This window comes from Macrotis lagotis, chromosome 7 (assembly GCF_037893015.1).
Source record: "Macrotis lagotis isolate mMagLag1 chromosome 7, bilby.v1.9.chrom.fasta, whole genome shotgun sequence".
Classification (NCBI taxonomy): Eukaryota; Metazoa; Chordata; class Mammalia; order Peramelemorphia; family Peramelidae; genus Macrotis; species Macrotis lagotis.
Window position 1 is genome coordinate 200,932 of NC_133664.1, and position 15,887 is coordinate 216,818.

A 15,887-nucleotide genomic window follows, 5' to 3' on the forward strand; every position below is an offset into this window, starting at 1 on the left:
GTAGTCTACTCAGACTGATTCAGGACTGGATCCAACAATATTTATTTAGAATATCAGGGATACAAACAGAAGAATCTGGGGAAAAGACGTGGCTAAGCAAGAATCAAGGAATCAGAGATTCATGGCTATATGGGAACTGAGCTTTATGGGCAGGGCCCCAGAAAAGAGCCCAACCCCTGCTTCTCCAAGCTCCCAACATCCCACCAGTGGCTGGAGAAGGGCAGGGCGCAGGGAAGGAAGCAGTTCCAATTTATCCTCCAATTTTGGATCAGTAGTAACTCCCTCTGCTGCCCTTCCCTAGCCCTGCCACATTCTAATTATGCTCAGACCTCAGAATCGCTCCAGTTCCAATTCAGCACCAAATCTCTGCCCTATCCATCTTACAGATGAGGAAAAGTAGAGAGAGAGACTAAGTGACTGGTCTAAGATCATATAAATGGTGGCAAGTCTAGAGCTAGAACCCAGGATTCCTGCCTCTTCATTTCATGTTGGTCTCTTTCCCCTACAGTATGGAATTGAAAAAATGTGGGGGAGGAACTGAATGTTTCTCCATTGCATTTTCATGTCTTTGTTTCTTGTTCCATTTTCGTTCTATTCTAAACCATGGTTCCTATGCTCCATTTATTGTGCTGCTGGTGTGGGTCTCTCTTCCTTCCAGTGAGGCAGAGAACAAAGAACATCCTAGAAATGATGTGGATGCTGATGCAGCGAAGAGACTAGGCAGTAGTTGAGCAAAGGAAGGGTCATGGAAGAAGGGGATATGATCAGATGCTTCCTGCCAGGGAGTCTTTTCTTCTAAGCTCTTCTCCAAAGTTTCCATCAGCCTGAACAGAAAGACAAGTCCCAGATTAGCTCTGGATCAGCTGAATGAAGGAAGAAAGCTGAGGTCGACTCATTCAGGATGGGTCCTTGTGGCTCTTGGCAAAGAAGCTAGGCACCCATTGGCATTTTCAACCAAGAGACTGGCCATGGGACTCCAGTCCCTGCCCCAACCAAAGCTAAAAGTGATTTTCTTTAGTCACTGCTCTCCACCCCCTCGGATGAGCCTCCCTGACATTCCATCTCCCTATTACCCCTATTCAGGATGCTCTAAGAAGCGTGTGTGTGTGTGTGTGTGTGTGTGTGTGTGTGTGTGTACTTGAGCTCTGTCTTCTGGTTTCATTTATAGAAGGAAAGTCAGTGAAGACGTGTCAGTTCCTCCACTTATTGGACAAGTCCCCTGGAATCGTGACTGCTCATTGTGTTGATCAGTTTATCTTGATAAAACTTGCTATCATTTGATTCATTATTCTCTGGTTCTATTCCTTTCCTCTGTGTCAGTTCATACAAGTCTTCCTGGATTTCTCTGAAACTTTCATCATTTCTTACAGTTCTATAGGATTCCATAACATTTAAATTCATAATCTGCTCAGACTTTTCCCAATTGATGGGCACCACCTTCATTCATTTACAGTTCTTTGTCATCACAAATAGAGGTGCCATCATTATTTTTACATCTATGGGTTCTTTTCTTTTTCCTTAGATCTCTTTGGGACCCAGACCTAGAAGTCAGCCTCTCTTTCTAGCTCCTGTTTTTTCCTGTGTTGGGGGCTGCCTGTGTCTAGCATCATGATCTAAGAACAGGAAGATGACAAAGGAGATCCACAAAGAGCCACATAATACCCATGATGATGATGATGATGTATGTGTATGTGTGTATGAGATTAGAAATGAAGGTGATCTGGTCATATGGGAAAGACTAGGGATAACACACAGGCAGGTTGGGAGTTTGCTTCCTTGAAACTGAGATAGACAGACCCTCAGCCTGGATGAGATAGCATCAGTAGGGAGGTCATCTTCCCAAGGGAGGCTGAGCCCATATAAACAAATATACATCACTAATCAGTGGGACTGCACCTAGGGATCCAGATGGCCAGAACTTTTCTATAAGCAGTTTTCCATTCATGTGTTTTCACTCTAGTTAGTTATCTCAGCCCCGGTGCACCTACACAACAGGACAGGAACTTCTTTCTGTCTCATTCCCATCTTACCTGAAGTCTTATTTCCAATCCCCAAAAGCTCGACCACACACCCCTCAGTTCTCCTTGGCTTCTCAGTCCATGAAGTTGGCCCTGGGGAGGGTTCCCTAATAGCCCCTTGAAACCAATCTTCGAAAGAGCAAACTGAAGGTGAGCCAGTTGCTTCTAAAGGAAATGCGGCCCCAACCAAGGGAATGTCCCTGACCCAAAAAACAACTGCATGACAGGTCCCACTTCAGCCCCAAGGTGAGCAGCTCTCCACAGGGGGTACCTGGGGGCTGGGTCACCCAGATTTTAGTAGGGCCCAAGTTCCCTGAGACCCCAATGTCCAGGCCAGGGCCTCTAGTTTCCCATTCATCTTCCAGCCTCCAAATGAAAGTCCTTGAGTGGCTGGTAGAAAAGTCAAGCCATGCCCCAGCCCCAGCCCGTGGGCGGCCCAGGCACAGCTTGACTCTCTTGAAGAGGATTGCTTGGCTTGGCCACAGCCCCTGCTTTGGCTGGCAGGCCGCCTGTGCTTCTTGGCCGGGGCCCAAACCACTAGGAGGACAGGCCAAGCACCGCAGGAAACCTCTTACCTTCCAGCCAGCCTGCCCGGGCAAAGGGGCCTGGCCAGCCGGCCGCTCACAAAATGGGAAACGAAGTTGGGGACAATTCCCTGGCAGTCATTCGGCCTTTCTCTTTTCTCCCTTGCAACCTGGGCCCTTTGAGAAGCAGCCCCTGTGGCTTCACTTTCATCTGGTAAGAGACCCTCGGAAATTTCCTGAAAGGCAAGAAAGGAAAGGTGGAGGTGCCTGGGGGGGGGGGGGCCGGGCGGGTTCTCTCTAGGACACAGCATCCTCCACCATCCGGCCTCTCCTGGATCCTTCCAGAGACGCAGCAACATCTGGTTCTGTTTTAGTCACTCTGACCCGGCCCCTGATGAGGGAAACAGGCTTCAGGCCCTGGCAGATTCTTTCCCCTCTCCCTGAGCCCCCTCCCGGCATTGGGATATTTCCATTTGCTCATTTTATAAAAACTTCCAGTTGGGATGGCTGCTATTAAGGGGGCCCTCATTCAGTTATTCTCTGTTCTTCCTTCAAAGCCACCATTGCAAAGGCCTGTTAATCTCCATGGGAAGGGAACCTCCTTGAGGACCAGTCCTGTTGGTTATTCTCTTGGCAAGGGTTGGCACCCAGCTGGTGCTTCATTATGGAAGGGCTGGTGGGATTGAGCTGAGCTCAAGTAAGCCCTGAAAGTTCAGAAGTCACTGCCTGTAGAGGCCCCTAGTGATGGGTGAGCTCCGGACCAAAGGGAGGCAGATGGCTCTGGACAGTCTAATTGGTCTGTAGAGGCCCCTGAACTGATGGGAGAGCTGCCACCAAGAATTAAATAGAAGTAAGTTTTGGGGGTGCTCCTGGAGCACTGAGCCAGGCCCAGGCATCTCCAGAGATCTACCAAAGACTGAGGTCTAGGAGATAGAAGTACCATAAGGCTCCATTCTGACTTTTTCTGATAGTCAGTGGCCTCATCATCCCCATAGCATGTGATGTCATTATAATCTGAGATGGGTTGACTTTGGTCCAGCTCCAAGAACCAACAACCATCCTAACTGAAGATTCTGCCCTTGACCTAGGAAAAGATTCCTTCAGGAAGACATAGGAGTCTCTTCATTGCCATCCCCTTCAGAGAGTCTCAGTTTTCTGCCTCTACCACCTAAAGTTCATGTCCTTCAAACACACTACCATGAAGTCAAGCCAAATAGAGACAAGACCTCTGAAATAGGGGAAAATCTCAGTAAGGTATCAATATGAATAATGAATGGTTTTCTTTTCTGTCTCACTGAGTAACCAGAACTATAATGCAATAAGGGAAGGCTAATAGATATGAACGCTTCACTGTAGAAAGCATGTCCTCCATCCCATTCCACCACACCCTACCTTGCCTTGCTTTAACGTTTTCATCATTAGACAGAGTTGCTTCCTGTTTAAATGTATGTGCACCTCAAGTGGGAGGACTTCTCTGAAACTGTTCTATGCCCTCTCTTCTAAATAATAATAATTAGTTTATGATAATTTAACAAATTTTATTATTATATCGATATGAGTTATAAACATATGATCACAATAATTATTATTCTCCTCTTCCCAGTAGAGAAAAATGGAGGCAAGCAGAGGTGAAATCACTTACCTAGGATCACACAGATAGTAAGTATCTAAGGCAGGATTTGCTCTAGTCCCCGCATCACTTAAGTGCCTCAGTTTTTCTTTCATTAAACCATCTCTCATGGAAACCTTATCAACTGCCATGGACTTGATTATTATCTCCATATAGAAGACAAATAGATTGAAAAACTTAATTTTGGGGCAGTTAAGTGGTGTAGTGGATAGACCACCAGCCCTGGAATCAGTAAAACCTAAATCCAAATCCAGTCTTATATACTTAATAATTGCCTAACTGTGATCTTGGGCAAGTCACTTAACCCCATTGCATTAAATAATGAAAAATTTTAAAAAACTTAATCTCTCTCTCTCATGTTCTAAACTGTACGTCCTATAGGAATCTCAGACTTGACATGTCCAAATAGCATTCATCAGAAAGAGAGAGAGAGAGAGAGAGAGAGAAAGAAAGAAAGAAAGAAAGAAAGAAAGAAAGAAAGAAAGAAAGAAAGAAAGAAAGAAAGAAAGAAACCCAAGAAGAGGGCTCCTGCCTGGATTTTTCAGAGATCCCAGGAACAGAGTGCTCCTAGATTCAAGGGAGCTGTGCCCAGCAGACCTCAAGCAGTCTTTATTCTGCCTCTTCCTTCTTCCCTCCCTCCTTAGAAAAGATCCTGATTCTGTACATGCCAAATTCTTCCCACACATGATCTCATGTGCTCCTCACAATGATCTTATTACTGTCCCATTTACCAAATGAAGAAACTGAGGGTCATACAAGTTAAGTGACTTGACTAGAGGTCACACCTGATATAGGAGGGCAAGACTGGACCTCAGGTCCTCCTTAATTTCAAAGCTAGTACTCTTTCTGCCAGAAAAAAGTAAAAGATACCCAGTGACCTATAAACAACCTTATTTCTGCCCAGATCCTAAAGCCCTCCAAACTGTCCTCAGAAGGAAATAGAAGTTGGGGTCATTCCCCTTTTACCCCGCATGAATATGTGACAACTCTGAGGACACAGTCAACCCTTCTTTTCCATACTGTGATCTTCCCAAGCTCAGGGTCAATTAGGTCACACACTCCTACCAGTGCTTGGTACATCCTGCCTTCCTCCTCACTTTCCTGTCTTCTTTCAGATTTTGCTCCATGCATGCTAGGATCCACCTGCGTGAGGCAGAGAGTAGAATATTGGACCTGGTCCTGGAGCCATGAAAACCTGAGTTAGTTCAAGCTCAGCTTCAGACATTTATGAGCTGCCTGCCTCAATTTCTTCAGCTGTAAAATGGGCATAATAACAGCAGCTACTTCACAAGACTGTTAAGAGGAATTAATGAACTTAGCACAGTGGATGGCCCATGGTGAGTGCTCTGTAAGCAATAGGTCTTGCTATGAGCATCCTCCAGTAGCCACATATTGGTCTTGGTCTGTAGGTTCTATGCTTTTGCACTGGGTCTCTCCCTTTCCTCAAAGGATCTACCTCCTGGCCTCCCTGGCTCTCTTGAAGACTCATCTCCAATCCTCCCTTTTGTAGGTGGCCTTCCCTGCCCTTTCCCTCAGTATTCTAGGGTTGGGCCAGTCTTTTTACCTTTCTTTGCTTCTTCCAGCTCAGTTAGAGTAAGGGCTTATAACCATCTTACTCCAAGAGGTATTTGCTGCTCAGGAAATTCTCCCTTTTTACTAGAAACCTAGGTTCTGGGATCAAAGGTTCCTAGGACATGAACACACACACACACACACACACACACACACACACACACACATGCACACATACACATATAAACACATATACCTTTAACTAGGAGGCTGTGGTTTGGCAACAAACTCACAAAACCAACCAATTTACCCTGAAGGCAACTCTATTCATGGAGTCATAATCAGGAGGTGAATTTGGTCCCCCCCAACAAGACTCCATTAGATTTGTCTACACTCCCCAGGGAGATGCTCCCAAAGACCCCAACAAAGGTTCACACCCCACCCCCAGTAAGCTCATCAAGGGGAATAGAGGAATGCTCCTTTCAACCCTGTGCATTTCTGGTCTGCATCTATTTTTTCTCTTCTCTCCAAAACTTGATGCTATAGGATCATCACAAATCATGAACTAAGGAAGCAAAGTTCTGGTGACCAGAAGGACTGTGGGGAGTACAGGACAGGCACAATGTTACAGGGGACCAGAAGGACCAGAGAGAGGCAGAAGAAGCACAAGTGAACTTGTGGAACATGGTCAGCAGGGGTCTGGACAAAGGAAAAGAGGAAGAGACGTCATCCATCCAAAAGAGGCAAGCTCATCCCTTGGCCAATCAGTCACCAGCCTGCTCCTTTTCCTAGCTTAGTTTCTTTACCTAACATCTGTTCTCTTTTTTGGCTTTTGAATCTGACATTTGCCTATCTTTCTCTTGTTTGGAGTTACTGCATGATCAAGCTGATGCAGCTACTTCCAGCCTGAGACCATTCCCAAACTCCTTGTATATGTGCAAGAACCAATCAGAGAGGGTGCACAGGTCCCTAATGGAAGGGTGGGGGATTGACAGGAGGCTACTGAATGACTAATCCATTGGAGACTCATAGGGAAGCTGGGGAGTTTGGAGGATGTCTCCATGTCGTATTGGGGATGTTGAATGGGGGAGGATTTATGGAATAAGATGCCAGACCTTGAGTGCTCACTTTTATATTCATACATCATATGGGCCCAATTCACAAATAAGCCTGTTCATGTTAATAGTGAGTTTCAGAGGTATGATTACCAAAAAGACTGTTTTAGAGAGAACTCCCATAGGGCAAGCACTCATGGAGGAGGGTGTGAGGGGCTCAGAAGAAATGATAGAGGAATACTCTGAAAGTCTCTCTTCAGAACTTGGAATTTGGAATTGATTGTGCAGCATGGGAGACACTGGCCCAAGACTTCCCAGCATGGTGTGTCCTTATCAGGACAAGAGGGTGCTGTACTCTAAGAACAAGGCAATGTGGAACAAGTCAAAGAAAAAGTGAAGCATGCAAGTCAAGAGTACCCTCCCCAGGTGTTCACATGGACTATTTGGGTCTGAGCATTCCAAGCTTATATTGGGCTGATAGCCACAGTTGGACACACTCTAACTTGTCCCTAAGACAGTGTTGTTTCGGTCTTCTTTGATAACACAGGACAAGAACCAGTCACCAATCATGCTGAGTTCTAGTTTGTTAATTTTGTTTTCTGGGCCGCATGGGAATGGGAGGGTCACTGGAAGACTCTGACTTCCCTAAGGAAACATTGATTAGACTATTCATAGACCCAGAATTAGGGCTGTAGGTCAGTAGACATGAAAATATTCACCCAGCTACTGAGGGATGGAAAAGGACTGTGCCTCTCTAAGGAATAGCCAGGGTTGTTCAACTAGGGAGAAGGCAGTCAAGGATGGCCCAGGGTGGTGGGGCAGGTTGACATAAGAGCATAGGCAGGTAAATGAGGTGCTGCCTTCAGTTCTGCCTGGACCATTGAGGACCATTTCTCTGGGAAGGCTGCCTAGGACAAGACTGTATGCAAATGTGAAAATCCCTTTCCCAACTCTAAGATCCTATTTTTGTCCTATAAGGACTCTCAATCCACTTTCTTGATGAATCCTACTGGGATCTCCCTTCCAAAAAGGGATCCCTCCCTTCCTCCTCAAATTTCTTCTCCCTTTGACCTTTCACTTTACCAATTTATTACAAGAAAGATCCATTGGAGATCCCCTACTCAGCTTCTGCTCAGGCAGACTTATCATTTGGGGTTAATTCTGATTGGCAGGAAGGCCATTCTACCAACCAGTCTGATGGAGTCCTTCAGCTACTTCCACCCATCATTCCTATCCATGGTGCCCAACTGGTGTTTGGTTGGATCCGTCTTTGGGATTACACAGAACAAGCCTTATCTCTTTCTCAGGGCAGCCCTTTGACCCCAAATAATCCCACGCTGTCCCTCTGGTCTGGGCTGCTTCCCAGCACTTGAGTTCCCATATCACTGTCACATCAAACCCTATAAAAGACATGCACATATAAGTATGTCCATACATGGATATGGTTGTCAGGTTATTGTTGTCAGGATAATTCTGAGTGAGTTCTTCCTTCCTCTGTGGTCCATGGCCATACTTCTAGAAAAATCTTCGATTTCTCTACTCAAACTCTTTCCTTCTCTTCTCAGAAAAGATCAAATAGAGAGAAAGGCTCCGTAGACCTTAAAATAGGAGACAAATGGTCCTCAGCATCATTAGGAGGATAAAGTCCTTTGGGAGCCCATTAGCCCCAGGCCTCCTTCCTCCTTCCCAGATCTTCTCCTCCTCATGTCTTCCCAGTTGGGAATTACAGAAAGTCAAAGTCCTTACCCCTGTCTTTTTTCTGATAAGAAAGAATCCTTTTTTGTAGAGGAAAAACCTAAACTTATCTGTTCCACCACCAACTCTTGGGCAAGGCCTGAGGGCTCTATGGCTGCTCTGAGAACAAAGAGAAGGGAGTTTAGGCCCTGGCTGCTGTGCATCCCTGTTTGCAGGGAGTTCACCAGTTCTCCTCGCAAAGGGAGCCATGGACTTTTTCCACAGCTGCTTCCAAGCTCCTAACTCACTGCGCAGAGGCTCACAGGAGGCGGGCACATTCCAGAGCATAACACTTCAACCACAGCAGCCCAGCACCCTCATTTCTTTATTCCTGGGTACCTTCCAAGTGGATGGAGTAAATGTTGTTAACCCTATGTGAGCCTATCAGAAGATGCTGACATCCTCTGAGGAATGGAAGAGTTTTCTAGTGTTACTAATTGCCTATTTCTATGAATTGCTGAACAAATGTGCAGGAGAAAAGTTTGGCAGGTGAAGACACTGAGACACAGGAGAAGACTTGCCCAAATCAAAACAATAGAGGGAAGTTGTGCACCCAGGCCCCAAGATGCCCAAGTCAATCCTAAAGAAGGGGATTGGATGGGTCCTGCTAGGGCATCTTATTTCACAGCTTAGCATCATCTCTAGAGTCCACAAAGACACATATACTTGGTGCAATGCAGACAGCTGTAGAAGATGAGGAGAATCCAGAAGGACTATGTGGGGATGATTTGGGGGCTTCTTGTCCTAAAGGCCTGCCCAAAGCTCAGGCCAAAGAGGAAAGCAAGGAAGGCAATAAACTTTGACATCAGAGGCTCATTTTTCTCACCTGTGAAAGAAAATCTCTGATCTTAAGGAGCTACATTCTCCTGGAGGGAAATAGTGAGTTAGTCCCTAAGTAAATACTTGAGGTGAGAGAGTACTACCATTCTAGGAAGTGGATGGAGTGAGGAAGGAGAATGTTCCAGGTCTGGTGGTTGGCCAGCCCAAAGCTATGCAGGAGGAAGGATGAGCTCAAGGATTGTGCTTTAAAGTGAATGGGGGAGGGGAGAAGGGGGAGAGAGCAGTGGTGGGCAGGAAGCTGGGAAAGGGAGAACCAGATGATGAAGGACTTTAAAGTACAGCTAAAGGATTTGATTTGCTTTGATCTTTAACATAGACAGGAACCCCTGGAGCATCTGGAGCAGGAGAATATTCTGGGGAGGAGGGGCTTGGATCAGAAAGAAAAGACACTGAAGGAACAGGGCCAATCCAATGGCTATTCTTATGTGCCAAAAGAGGATGATATGGACCTAGAGCAGGGAACAGATAAGAGGCAAGGTGAGGAGGCAGAAATGACAAGACTTGGAAACTGATATAATGGAAAATGAAGGAGACAAAAGATTGGAAGATGACTCAAAGGTTGAGAACCTGGGCGACTAGGGGAGTGATGCTGTCTTCAACCTAAAGAGGAAAGTATGAAGGAAAAATGAGGGTAGGCAGACAGAGACAGAAAGATGGAGAAGATAGAAAGACAGAGACAGAGAGAAAACTAAGAAAAAAAAACAGTGTGTGTGTGAAAGAGAGAGAGGAGGGAAAGAGATACAGAGATATAGCACTAAAGGCAGAGAGAAAAAGACATGTTGAGTTGGAGATTGCCAACAGACTATCAGGGAAATGACCAATAGGCATTTGGTGATACAGGACTGGAACTCAAGCCAGAGCCCAGGGTTGGATAAAAAGATCTGAGAGGAGAGCATGTCTAGGAGAACAAGTCAGTAAGAATGGAGACTGAGGAAAGGTCAGTACAGAGCAGTTAAGAGACTAAGTATGACCTCAGACAGAACCATTTCAACTGAATGGAAGAATGGCTGTGCCAGATTGAGCACTCCTGGTTATCAGCTTCTTGTGGTCCCCCCTTCCTCCACCAAAATTTCCTTCTCACCATTAAGCTTCTGATATCAAACCAACAGAATTTTATTTAGTACTTAACTGTTCAGACTTCATGCTTAAGATCGGGGATGCTAAGACAGAAGAGAAGCAGCCCTTAGCTTACAAACCAATCAACATACATAGAAAAATCATAAAAAGTCTGTCAAAAAAGGAAGCACAGGGGTGGCTAGGTGGCGTAGTGGATAAAGCACTGGCCTTGGAGTCAGGAGTACCTGGGTTCAAATCCAGTCTCAGACACTTAATAATTACCTAGCTGAGTGGCCTTGGGCAAGCCACTTAACCCCATTTGCCTTGCAACCCCCCCCCCCCAAAAAAAGGAATTATGGTCTGGCTAGGCTGAATCCCTGAGAAGAACCTTGAAGTGACCCTGGGATTTCAAGAGGACTCCTAGATTACTCCCCTCTCCTACCTGGAACATCTCTTGAGGAAGAGCTGAACAGTGGTGTTCTTCTGGCAGCTGTCTCATAGTGCACACCCCCTCTTCTGGTGGGTGGCAGCTGACCCCTCTGAGACTGCCTTTCTCCCCATCCTCCCATGCCAACTCCCAGGCATTCTTGTTGGTTGTAGAGATGAAGGGAGAGCATAAGAGCCTTTGAATATGAGGACCTACACAGGGAGACTCTTTTTGCTGCAAGGGTGACCCACAGGGAGAAGCTGGGCTGGGAGACATACTCTGACTAATCTCTCCTTTCTCTGCTCTTGTATCCATTCAAACAAGCCCAGCCTCAGGGCCAAGGCCCAGGAGACTATGGTTTGGAGCGTTCAAAGTCTTTTAACACACTCCTTATGACTGACTGCTCAGTACCTTCAGATAAGTCTGAGGAGAGTAGTGGACAGCCTGCACTGAGTGTGGTGCATTGAAAAGAGTCCTGGTTTTGTAGTCAGAGAATCTGGGTTCAAATTCTTCCTCAAATGTTTACTATTGTGGGTCTTTAGACAAATCCCTTCAACTCCCTGGATTTCAGTTTCCCCAACAGTAAATTGAGACAGATGAGTTGGCTGGGATCTAAGGTCCTTCTGCCCTCTATCTAGGCCTCTGGCTTCCAGTGAGTCTGTGAGAGCAGGTCCTGTGAAGCCCACATGTGGGACCAGGCTGCCTGAAGCCCAGGGACCAATGAGCTGCAGAAGACTGGCTCTGGGGTTCCCCTAGCCAAGCTCTGCCTCCCCTTGGCTCCCCCAGCCTCCAACCCCCAGCCCCGCCCCAGCCCAGATGCTGCCTGTCTGAGCCCAGAGAGCCGCCACATCAGCAGCGAGGGCAGGGCTTTTCCAGGGAGGGCTCGCTCAGGAACCTCCTGGATGACCCAGGGAGCTGATCTGAGTCTCCTTGATGGGAAAAGGACCCTGACTGGTCATCTCAGCACTTTGAGTTTCCTCCAAAAGTCTCGAACCTCCACAATGCTGGGGGATAATGCTAATAATCCTTATTGTAAAATGGGGATAATTCTAGCTATTTGCAAAGTTGTTGTATCCTCAAATGATACATATGAGGATCATATGAGGTAATAGTTATAAAAAAGTCTTTATCACCATGCCTGTTGTTCAGATGTGTTGTCAGACTCTCCATGATCCCAGTTGGTGTTTTCTTGGTAAAGGTATTGAAGTGGTTTGGTATTTCCTTCTCCAGCTTATTTTACAGATGAGGAAATGGAGGCAAAGAGGGTGAAGTGACTTGCCCAGGGTCATACAACTAGGAAGTACCTAAAACTGGATTTGTATTCAAGCCCTGATGACTCTAACCACTGTGCCATGTTTCTACGCCCTGGGATACTGCATAAATTCTGATCCCCTCCTTCCCCAATTTGGAATACAAAGAAAGGCAAACGTCAGTCCCTTTCCTCAAGGAGTTCACAATCTAATGGGGAAGGTGACAAGTTAACAACTATATACATATATATACATATATATATATATATATATATATAGGAAGCAGAAATGAGGAAGGAGAGCATTGCAGGTAGGGAAGACTAAAAGGAAGACAGTGTCACTGGATCAGAGCACAGACCAGGAAGTAAGGTGGCAGGCAATTACAAAAGTAAACCAGCTAAGAACGGGTTTTGAATGTCAGAGGATTTTTGAATTTGATCCTGGAGGCAATAGGGAGCCACACGAGTTTATTGAGAAAGGTGGTGGCATGATAGGACCTATGTTTTAGGAAAATCACTTTAGTGACTGAATGGAGGATGGACTTGAAGGGAGAGAGAGACTTAGAGCAGGCAGATACCCCAACACATTATTGCAATAGTCCAGATGTGAGGTTATGAGAGCCTGTACCAGGAACTTGTTGGAAAGATGCTACAAAAGAAATGGACAGGCCTTGACAACAGCTTGGATATGGGAAGTGAGAGATATTGAGGAATCCAGGATGACTCCTAGGATGGGAACCCTGGGAGAAGATGGTGGTCAGAGGGAATTTGAGGATGGGAGGTGGCTTGGGAAGTTAGGGGAAAGAAAACAATTTCATATTAGAAAAGTCTGAGTTTAAGATGCAGCCATCCAGTTTAATATGTCTGAAAGGCAGTTGGAGATGTGAGACTGGAGGTCAACAGAGAGATTGGGGTAGGACAGGGAGATTGCAGAATCATCAGCAGAGATGTGATAAATTAAATCTACAGGAGCTGCTGAGATCACTAAGGGAAGTAGAAAGGAGGGGGGAAGAGGGCAGAGGATAGAAGTCTCTGTGTCACCTAGCATGAGAAGGCATGATTTGGATGAAGATTCAGCTAATGAAACTTGAGGATTGGTTAGATAGTTAAGAAAAAAAACAAGGAGAGGGGCAACTAGGTGGTACAGTGTATAGAGCACCAGCCCTGGAGTCAGGAGGACCCGAATTCAAATTTGGTCTCAGACACATAATAATTGCCTAGCTGAGCAACCTTGAGCAAGTCACAACCCCACTGCCTTGTAAAAACTAAAAAAAAAAAAAAAAAAAAAATCCAAGGAGAGGAGATAGCAGTATCATGGAATCAGCTCTAAGAAGGCTCCAGGGAGCTGATTGTTAAATTTTCAGAATTAGCATTTATACCTTAGAAATCAGCATATACTTTGTCAGGACTTGATTTATTGTTTTATTGCTTTCTAGTCATAAGAAGGTTCGTGCAGATGAAACAAAAAAGTAGATCTAGCCCCCCCTTTTTTTTTTCAGAGAGCCTGTTTTTAAACATTTACCAGCCAATATCTGCTCCCTCACTAGATGGGGAAAAAATACAAGGCCTGAAGAACAGAAGTCACTTGCCCCAGCACGGAGAACCTGTGAACAGCAGAAGACTGTGACCTTCCAGCTTCTTCTGATCACAATTTGTTGGATGTTTGCAGACCAAATGTCTGTCTGGCGACTTTGGCAGTCTCTGCAGCTTCACTAGAAGTGCAGAATCCTTGCCTCCAGGGAGCTTCCCTTTGCCTACAGATGCCATCATCCTGATTGCCATAAGATCTCTTCCATGAGATCCAGGAAGCTCCAAAGCATTTTATCTAACAATCCACACAGAACAAAACCAAGAGGATGCTGGAGGCATCTTCCCCAGCCTGAGACAGCTCACAGACAGTCTGACCTCAGACACCACTATACCTGCACTGGACTAGATGAAGAGGGGCAAGGATAGAGAAGGGAGCTAGGTGCCCTTGACTTTTATGCTGTTTCCTCCTACCAAAGCTAGGTCCTGAATCCTGGTGTGCCAGACTCTCCTGAGGTGACCCAAAGGCCAATGGTGAGCTTCCTGGTACTGTCCATGAGGACAAAAATGGTAGAAAAGGCATCATCAAGGAGATAGATGAAGAGAAACTGAGGCAGGCCCTTCAGAGGCCAAACTGAAGAATGGGTCCTGACTGACTCCACTGGAATGTCTCTACAAAAAGTCAGAAACCTAGAGGAGGGAACAAGGCCTTGTGTAGACTGTCTGTGACTGATGCAGATCAGTCAGGGACAAGATCCGCACAGGAGGAAGAGGAGAGCCTGCAGGGTCCCAGTAAGTCCACCCCAGGAGTCACAGGATTCATTCCAAAATGGAGATAGAAGCAAATGCCTGCCTAGATAATTCCATCCTTCCCTGCTAGTCCCTGGACTCTAATGAACTCAAGAAGGAACAACAAAGGAAATCAGATGGACTGCTGCTTCTCTTCTGTGCTCTCCAACCACCTGGAAGCCCAGAGTTTCCTTCAAGCTGCTTCATGGGGAGAAAGAGAAAAAGAGGTTCCAGGACCCCCCAGCAGTTCAGTCCACCCCAGAGCACTAGCCAAATGGGGAGGGGGATGTGCTCCACCTCTGCCCAACCTGCTTTGTCTCCAGTTGGGATCCCTGGCCATTTGGAGCCCCGGGGGAAGGGCATTTCCTTGGCCAGGAACTTGTCTCCAGCAAAGGGGAGCAGAAAGGGGAGGCAAGAAGGAGCAGAGCCAGAGGAGCAGAGGAGAAGCAGAGAGAGGGGAAACTGTGGAGCACAGGGGAGTGGGCAGAGGGGCGAGCTGTTGCAGCCCAGTCCTTTGGGCGGTTTTCTTTAGGGAGGGAGGCCTCAAGCTGTCCCAGACCCCTGGGCTTGGTGATTAGCTCAGTGTCTATTAGCCCTGGCTCTCCCCCAGCTTCTCCTTCGCCGTGGGGGACCGGGCTGGCAGCACACAGGGTCAGGCCAGATCCTAGGGGAAAGGGAAGGGGGCAGGTGGCGGTGGGATTCTTTCCCTCCTCCAGAGAAACACAGGCTCAGGCTTTTCTTCCGCCCTGCCCCCAAAGTGAGGGAAAGGGGGGGCTGGAATTTCCGCAGTTCTGGGGACCACATTGCCTTTCAAGGGTTCAAACCTGCCTTAGTTTCCTCAGTAGTAAAATGACCACTGTGCCAAAAGGCCAATTTCGAAGGCCACTTCTGCCCGTCTAGAGGATACCCTGGGTCGCCCCCAGGTCACCACCCGGAGGGGAAGAGCCCCATTTCCCCTCTCCGCATCTTTCTAGAGGAGCAGTGCCCCCCCACGGAGAGCGAGGGGAGTCCCCGAGGACAGTTCCGAGCCAGGGCGTGGTCCGGCCCGGGTACTTTGTGGCTGGTGAGTCCCTGCCGCCCGTGCCACGCTGGACAGCCCCCCCTTCCCTCCAGTCTCCCCCATTGCTCCCCTCCCCCGCCGCCCAGTCTGGCCCAGGTGAGGCAGGACCTGGACAGCTCCCGCCGGGCGTCCCTCCCTCGGGCTCCACCCTCTGGCCAGTGCCCCCCGAGCGGGGCCTTGTAGGCATCTCCCAGAGCTCCGACCTGGGAGCGCTGGGCTGGGGGCTGGGGGGGGCGGGGAAGCCAAGTCACAGTTTCCTCCCTAAGCTTAGAAAGTGTCCACGTCCTCACAAAGAATGGAAGCAATTTGAGCGCCCCGCCCCGCCCCCGGAGCCCCCCCGAGTCCCCGCCGGCCGCCTCCCATTGGCTGCGGCGCCTCCAGGGCCCCCCCGGGCCCCCAGAGCCGCGGGCCGGATAAATAGCGGCCGGCGGCCGCCCCTATTTTAGCATCCAGCCGGCGGCCGGTG

General features: G+C 47.5%; 1 long non-coding RNA gene across 1 annotated transcript; it reads left to right on the plus strand.

Moving 5' to 3' along the window:
• The first annotated feature begins 2,609 nt into the window (after nucleotides 1–2,609).
• LOC141493593 (uncharacterized) lies at nucleotides 2,610–4,196 on the plus strand. The gene is made up of 3 exons (XR_012470241.1): nucleotides 2,610–2,756; nucleotides 3,631–3,796; nucleotides 4,146–4,196. It is a non-coding gene; the product is annotated as an uncharacterized LOC141493593 (long non-coding RNA).
• The last annotated feature ends 11,691 nt before the right edge of the window (nucleotides 4,197–15,887 follow it).